Below are 8,018 nucleotides of genomic sequence, written 5' to 3'. Positions count from 1 at the left end.
GTTGGGCCAGCTGGTTGCTTGGTGTTAAGGTGGCTGGATCCCACACTGCCAATGTATAGTTCTAGTCCCAGACCTGGTGGCTTGAAAATAAAAAACTCTGGGTGCATATGCATGCATGCCCAAAATACTGGGAGGAGAATTGAGTAGAAGGGATTGTGGTGTGGCCAGCCTCCCTAGAAGGTGCTTTCTTACTTTCTCTCCTTTCAGTGAGTGTTCACACTCTTTTGGAAATTTTTTTTAAAAAAGAAACAGGAGCATGATTTGTATAGAGTGGTATACATATCTTTTTTTGTCTTACTGACTGTAATCTTGGGAAAATTACTTCTTTTTCTGTCTTTTTTTTTTGGAGAGGTTTTTGCTATAGGGCGCGTACGCTCATCAGAAAGACAGAGAGAGACAGAGAGACAGAGGGGATGACCATGCTGCAATCCCTTCTTCTCCATTCTCCTCTCGGGATCTTGGGCATGCACGCATACGTGCTCAGCGTGAGTTTAAGCCACTGGGTCCGGTGCTCGAACCGCGGTCAACTAATAGTGGGGAGCCCAGCAACATAGCCATTACACTAACTGCTGATCCCTGTCATTTTTATTTTAATTTTGTACCAATAACTGACCCTGTCTTATCTAGCAAGAACTGTGAAAATATTCAAGTCTTTTTTTTTTTTTTAAAGATTTACTTACTTAGGGGCCAGCAGGTGGTGTAGTGAGTGGTTAAGGTGCTGGACTCCCATGTGGCTGACCTGACCATGGTTTGAGTCTTGGACTAGCAGATTGAAACTCAGGCTGGGCATCTATGTGCGTGCACATGCCCAAAATCCCAGGGGAGAGGGGAGTGCAGCATGGCCATCCCCCTAGGAGGTGATTTCTTACTTTCTCTCTCACTGCCTTTATCTGGACAGCACACATACCCACACACCCTATAGCAAAAATCCCTTAAAAAAAAAAAAAAAAAAGAGGGACCAGCAGGTGGCATGGTGGTTAAGGTGGACACTTCCACATGGCCGACCATGGTTCAAGTCCTGAACCTGGCGTCTTGCTTTCTCACTGTCTCTTTCTCTCTCTCTCTCTCTATATATATATATTTTTTTTTTTCTGGTGAAATGAAAATAAATGAATGGGTAAATAAAATAAATAATTTTTAGAAAAATAAAATGGAGGAACCAGCAGTTAGCGTAATGGCTATGTCGCTGAATTCCCACGTAGTTGACCGTGGTTCGTGTCCCAGTGGCTTAAAACTCACGCTGGGCGCATGTGCATGCGTGCCCAAGATCCCAAGAGGAGAATGGAGGAGAAGGGATTGTGGCGTGACCATCCCCTCTGGGGGGTGATTTCTCGTTTTCTGTCTCTCTGTCTCTCTCTGTCTGTCTGGTGAGCGCACGCGCCCTATAGCGAAAACCTCAAAAAAAAATGGAAATGTTTTTTAAAAAAGAGAAAGAAAGCTTATAATACTAGGAAGTGACTGGTCAGAACTGTGCAGCTCTTTATTTATTTTAAGGATTTTTGCCATAGGACAGGTATGCTTGCTGGAGAGACAGAGACAGAAAGATAGTGAGAAATCACCCCCACTGGGGGATGGTCACACTGCAATACCTTCTCTGCTCTCCTCCCGGGATCTTGGGCTCGCATGCACACATGCCTGGCATGAATTTTAAGCTGCCATGTTCAGGGCTCAAACCACAGCTGACCATCTGGGAGTCCAACACCTTAACCACTATGCCACCTGCTAGTCCCTGTGCCACTCATTTTTTTATTTTTAGAATTATTTTATTTAGAGGTTGGTTAAGGTTGCTTCTTCTGGCTGGGCCAAGAGGTGGCTGCCTGCGTTGAAGGACACCATCTGCGGGTTTAGTGGGTTTGCAAGATTGAAATCATGGCAGGTCCAAAAGTTGATGCCCAGTTCCAGTTCACTGGTGTTAAAAAGTACTTCAACTTTTATACTGTCACAGGTAGAATGAATTGTACGGAGGCATTGTTTTGACGATCTTATACTTCAAGTTAAGATCTAAGAAAACTCCAGCTATGAAAGCATCATAAATGGAGTCAAACGTCCAAACCTCATCTAAGTTCCCATGCCTGGAGAAGCTAGTGTCAGTTCATTATGTGATACTCAATTTGTATAATAAATTATAAACCTGGAAAAATTATTTTATTTAACTATTTATTTTTTATTTTAATTTGACCAGAGAGAGACAGAGCAAGAGAGAAAGGAGGGAGAGTAAGGAAGCAAGCCACCAGGTCTGGGACTTGAACTGTGGTCGACTCTAGGAGTCCATGCCATCTGCTGGCTCCTTTTTTTTTTAAGAGTTATTTTTTTAGCTTTATTATTTAATTTGATGCCACTCCAAAAAAAAATTTTTTTTTAGAAAGACGAACAGAGATAGAAAGTGAGAAATCACCCCCCGGGGGATGGCCACACCACAATCCCTTCTCCTCCATTCTCCTCTTGGGATCTTGGGCACACACACACACACACACACGCCCAGCATGAGTTTAAGCCATTGGATCCGGGACGAACCGTGGTTGACCACGTGGGAGTTCAGCGACAGAGCCATTACACTAACTGCTGGTCCCGATGCCATTCATATTTTACACAACCGTTAAGAAGGCCCTACTGGAGCTCAGGCACCTCTCTGCCACAGCATTTTGCTTTATGTGCTATACTATAGATAGGTAGATAGAATGTGTGTGTGTGTGTGTGTGTGTATATATATATATATGTTATATATAATACATGTGTATAATATATTTGTATATATAAAATATTGTGTGTGTGCATATATATATATATATTTATATATATGATTATATATGGAAAAATTACTCTGTCAAAAATGAAATGTGAAAAATATAGACAGGATAATGTACATGTAAGGTGTCTTCCACTTGTACTACTCTACAGAGAATACTTCTCAGGGTCGAGAAGTGGCACAGTGGTAGAACCCAGTGTTCTATAGGGCAATCCTATGTGGGAGGGTTGCCCAGATAGAGCTGGAGACTACCCTGAGTACTCCAGGCCCAAGTGTGCCTATGATCTGGGCTAGCCAAGGTTGGGGGTCTTTATGTCTTCCTGTCTCACTCATGGGATGTGGGAGGCTGCACACCAGTGAATATCACCGGTTTCTCATAGAGCAAACAATTACACATGACAAAGGCCATGATTGACTCCCTTCAAAACCTCACCTTCAAAACCATACTCTGATTGGCCACTTCCCATAGCAAATCGGTGAGCTTAGAATCCCCCAGATTTGTATATCTGACACCTCATGATTGGTCCACAAAAGCAACCAATCATAACCCACCTTTTACAATCCTTCATTCAACCAATCACTGCCCACCAACATGTATATAACCATGAACCCTGGCCCACAATCACCAGATGACCCTGAAGAGCTGTGACACTGCGTCGTCTCCAGACGACCCTGAAGACCCTGAAGAGTTGTAACACGGTGTCATCTCCATGCTGCCCACAATAAACGGACGACCCTGATGCAAACACTGCGTTATTTGTCCTGTCTCTCACTCCTTCCCTCAGGAAATCTGTTCGACTGTCCCCAGGGCCGGGACAATGGGATAAGTAAATTAAAAAATTTTTTTAAAAAGAAAAGATATCTAAGGGCCGGCAGGTGGCACGGTGGTTAAGGGTGCTGGACTCCCACATGGCTGACTGCGGCGCAAGTCCTGGACCTGGCGGCTTACTTTCTCACTTTCCCTTTCTCTCTCACTCTGTCCCTCTCTGGTCAAATATAAATAAATAAATAAATAAATAAAGTTAAAAAAAAAAAAAGATATCTGAATATTCTTTCTATAGACATGGCTAACAGTCTTGCATATGTCATTCGATGCTGGAATTCCTAATGGATTGTCGATGGTAAGCCAAGAACAGAGCACTGGGGGAGCCAGGTTTTAAGTTCTGATGGAGATAATGACTGCGGGCCAGTAGCTGCGGCTCCTGATGGGTAGCAGCGCCGGATTCATTACAGTATGATGCTAAGAACTGCATTCGGGTTTCAGTTGAAGTACTCGTCTGCTTGCTTCCTTTCAAGCTTGACCTAATTTCTGAGGCTGAATGCCCATATTTTTGTCCTATCATTGTTCTGTATCATCTTAAAGCAAATTTGATGATGAATTGAAAAATCCCAAGAGGGCATAACCTCTACACTTTGCTTAGATAGAAGAATGGAGTTTTTCTGGGAATTTCCCACCCGGATACTGGGAGCTCTCTCCTCCCCCTCAAGAGTCTTTGGATGAGGGACCCAGCAGTTCGCGGTTCGCATCCCGGACCTGGTGGCTTAAAACTCACACCGGGCACGTGTGCGTGCGTGTGTGCCCAAGATCCCGGGAGGAGAATGGAGGAGAGGGGATTGTGGCATGACCATCCCCTCTGGGGGGTCATTTCTCGCTTTCTGTCTCTATGTCTCTCTCTGTCTGTCTGGCGAGTGTGCACGCCGTATTGCGAAAAAAACCTCTCAAAAAAAAAAAGTCTTTGGATGATACCAGTAACATAATTAGGTTTGGACATCGACGGTCTCAGTGCAAGAACAACCAAAAGCTCTGTAAGAGCCTCAGAGCTTCTTTCAGATGCCATGCCATTCTCTTCCTTTTACTCCATTATGCCTGACATAGTTCTGATACTCGATTCTTTATAGACAACAGAACTTACAGAGGAGAGCTGTGGTTTTCCAGCTGTGTGATGTGTATATGAGAACACCTTATTGTAATGGGATTTTTCCTCTAGTTTACTACCAGTCTCCATTTAAAAATAGTTCTTTTTTTTTTATTTTTGAGAGAGTTGCTATAGGGTATGTGTGCTCACCAGAGAGAGACAGAGAGACAGTCAGTGAGAAATCACTCCCCAGGAGAGATGGCCACACCACAATCCCTTCTCCATTCTCCTCTCAGGGTTTTGGGTACTCACACACATGTGCCTGGCATGAGTTTCAAGCCACCAGGTTCGGGACTCTAACCACAGCCAACCATGTGGTAGCCCTCTAGTACTGCTATTTAAATAAACAAATAAATATTTAAGATATATGTAAATTCCAGAGAGTACTTGACTTCAGAAGCAGTCAGTTTTGCTTTATTTTCTAGTTGCAGTAAAATACATATAACACAGAAGCGTAACTATTAAGTACACAGTTGAGGGACATTCGGTATGCTCAGTGTTACACAACCATCACTACCATCCACCTTCAGAACTTCCGTCTTTCAGATATACTTACCAGTTTATACAGATTAACGTGTTCAAGGAAACTTTTCCCTCTAGCTTCTCAGGGTATTTACAGTAATGACTGTAGATGAGCCTGCGTTAGAATCACGAGCAGGAGAGAAAAAGACTTTTCTGTGTTTGCTTTTTGCTGGAAAGGACATTGGATCAATTGGCAAAACTTAAAGATCTGGATTATTAGACGATAGTTTTATTCTACTTTTATTTCTTGACTTTGATGATTGCACTGGTTTTATGAAGATAAATGCCCTTGTTCTTAGGAAATAACATTGAAATAAACGGGCATGGTGTCAGCAACTTATTCCCAGTGTGCTTTGGGGTACATGTGTGTGTGTCTGTGTGTGTGTGTGTGTGAGTGTGTACACGTATATATGTGTATACACAGAATAATAAAGTAGATGTGGTAAGAGGTCAACTAATTCATGGAATTTCCACAAAAAAGGCCTACGTTTTTGGTGGATTTGAAATTATTTCAAGGGGCCAGCAGTTAGCGTAATGGTTATGTCGCTGGACTCCCACGTAGTCGACCGCGGTTCGAGTCCCAGACCTGGTGGCTTAAACTCACGCTGGGCACGTGTGAGTGTGTGCCCAAGAGCCCGGGAGGAGAATGGAGGAGAAGGGATTGCGGCGTGGCCATCCCCCCTGGGGGGTGATTTCTCGCTTTCTGTCTCTCCGTCTCTCTCTGTCTGTCTGGCAAGCACAAGCGCCCTATAGCAAAAAAAAAAAAAAAAAAAAATCTCAAAATTGAAAGATACCCTACTTCTTCCCTCACCTCCCCCCAAAAAACATGCCTACAGTTTTTAGGTGACAGAATTGAGCTCTAGAACCTACAACACTGAATGCAGAACCCTGGTGCTTAAAGTCATCTTGAAGCCTTCAGCCTGGTCAAGGATGGAATGGTGACTCTAAATAGGTTCTCCAAAATGTTTACTACTGGGAACCAGCAGTTAGCGTAATGGCTATGTCGCTGCACTCCCACGTAGTCGACCGCGGTTCGCGTCCCGGACCCGGTGGCTTAAAACTCACGCCGGGCGCGTGTGCGTGCGTGCCCAAGTGTGGGAAGCTGCACACCAGCGAGTCTGCCGAGGTTTTTCAGAGGGCAAACAATTACCATGATTGGTTCCCTTCCAAAAACCTGACCTTCGAAACCTTGCTCTGATTGGCCACTAGAATCCCTCAAATTTGCATATCCGGCACCTCATGATTGGTCCAAAAGCAACCAATCACAACCCACAGTTAACAAGCAATCAGGGCCCACCGTTAACAACCCACCAGAGTGTATATAACCACGGTGCCTGGCCCACAGTAGACAGACGACGACGACGACCAGGAAGACGACCCTGAGGATCCTCAAGAGCTGACACTGCATCGTCTCCAGACGACCTGGGAGACCCTGAAGAGTTGTAACACTACATCGTCTCCGGACGACCCTGAAGAGTTGTGATACCGCGTCGTCTCCGTGCTGCTCACAGTAGATGACGCGACCCTTAAGAGTTGTGACACTGCGTCGTCTCTGTGCTGTACCGTGCTGCCCACAATAAACAGACGACACTGTCGTCTCCGTGCTGTAACACTACGCTGCTTGCCCTGGCTCTCACTCCTTCACTCAGGAAACCCTTTCGGCTGTCCCCCCGGGTCGGGACAAAAAACAAAAACAAAAACAAAAAACTCTCAAAATGTTTACTACTGCAGGCAGAGTAGTTGACATGGGGATAGAAGTTCAGTCCAAAGAATGTGAGTTAAGTATTCGAGTGCTTGATGATGTTTTGAGCTGAATGTCATATGACCAGAGAAAATGAGTTTATTTACCTAGGGCAGATTTTCTGCAGTGTCCTAGAAAAGGGGCTTGGCAATCAAGTAAGAGTGGGAAATATGATAAAGGTAAACGAGGTAAGTAGTAGGAGCAATAAGAATGGTGGCCAGCAGGTGGCTAGACTCCCACATAACCAACCACGGTTTGAATCCTGGACCCGGCCACTAGAAAATCATGCCGGGTGCTTGTATGTGCATGCTCAAAATCTCAGGAGGAGAAAGGATTGTGACATGGCCACCCTCTAACACCCCCACCCCACCAGGAGGTGATTTCTCACTTTCCCGCTTACCATTTCCTGCAAGCGTATGTACCCTATGGGAAAAACCTTAAAAAAAAAAATAAAAGACAATGTAGGTAAGTGTTAACTGTGATGGGCATTTATAGGTTCATTGAATTAGAGCTCCCTGGAGAAACAATAAGATAACCATGAGGAGACTTCCAAAAGTTCATGGGAAATGGAATTAAAGTACAAGTTTGTCTTGGTGAAAAAATTAAGAAATTCATATGTGGTTTTTCATAATATGTATTTTCCATTATCTTTTTGAAGCCTCCTCAAAGTTAAGAATATGTAAATGGGAGCCATCCGGTGGCATAGTGGTTAAGGTGCTGGACTTCCACATGGCCGGCTGCAGTTCAAGTCCTAGACATGACACCTTGAGAATCACATCAGGAACATGCATGAGCATAGCCAAAATCCTGAGAGGAAAACGGAGGGAAGGGGATTGCGTGTGGCCACCCGGGGGGGATTTCACACTTTCCCTCTATCTCTTCGGGGGAGCATATGTGCCTTATGGCAAAAATCTTTAGAAAAAAATACAGAAAGAGGGACCAGCAGGTGGTGTGGTGGTTAAGGCGCTGGATGCTCCCACATGGCTGGCCATGGTTCAAATCCTGGACCTGTTGGCTTGCTTTCTCACTTTCTCTCTCTCTCTATCTGTGTGTGTGTGTCTCTCTGGTCAAATTAAAAATGAATGAATGGTGG

The 8,018-nt window shown here is 44.4% G+C and overlaps 1 pseudogene; it reads left to right on the top strand.

Annotated features, from left to right (window-relative positions):
* The first annotated feature begins 1,793 nt into the window (after positions 1–1,793).
* Positions 1,794–2,038, top strand: LOC102503115 (up-regulated during skeletal muscle growth protein 5 pseudogene; annotated as a pseudogene).
* Positions 2,039–8,018: the final 5,980 nt, after the last annotated feature.

The sequence above is a fragment of the Tupaia chinensis genome, unplaced genomic scaffold (assembly GCF_000334495.1).
Source record: "Tupaia chinensis unplaced genomic scaffold, TupChi_1.0 Scaffold000394_1, whole genome shotgun sequence".
Lineage (NCBI taxonomy): Eukaryota > Metazoa > Chordata > Mammalia > Scandentia > Tupaiidae > Tupaia > Tupaia belangeri.
The sequence above is the reverse complement of the archived record's forward strand: the minus strand, read 5'-3'. Positions and strand labels throughout refer to the sequence as shown.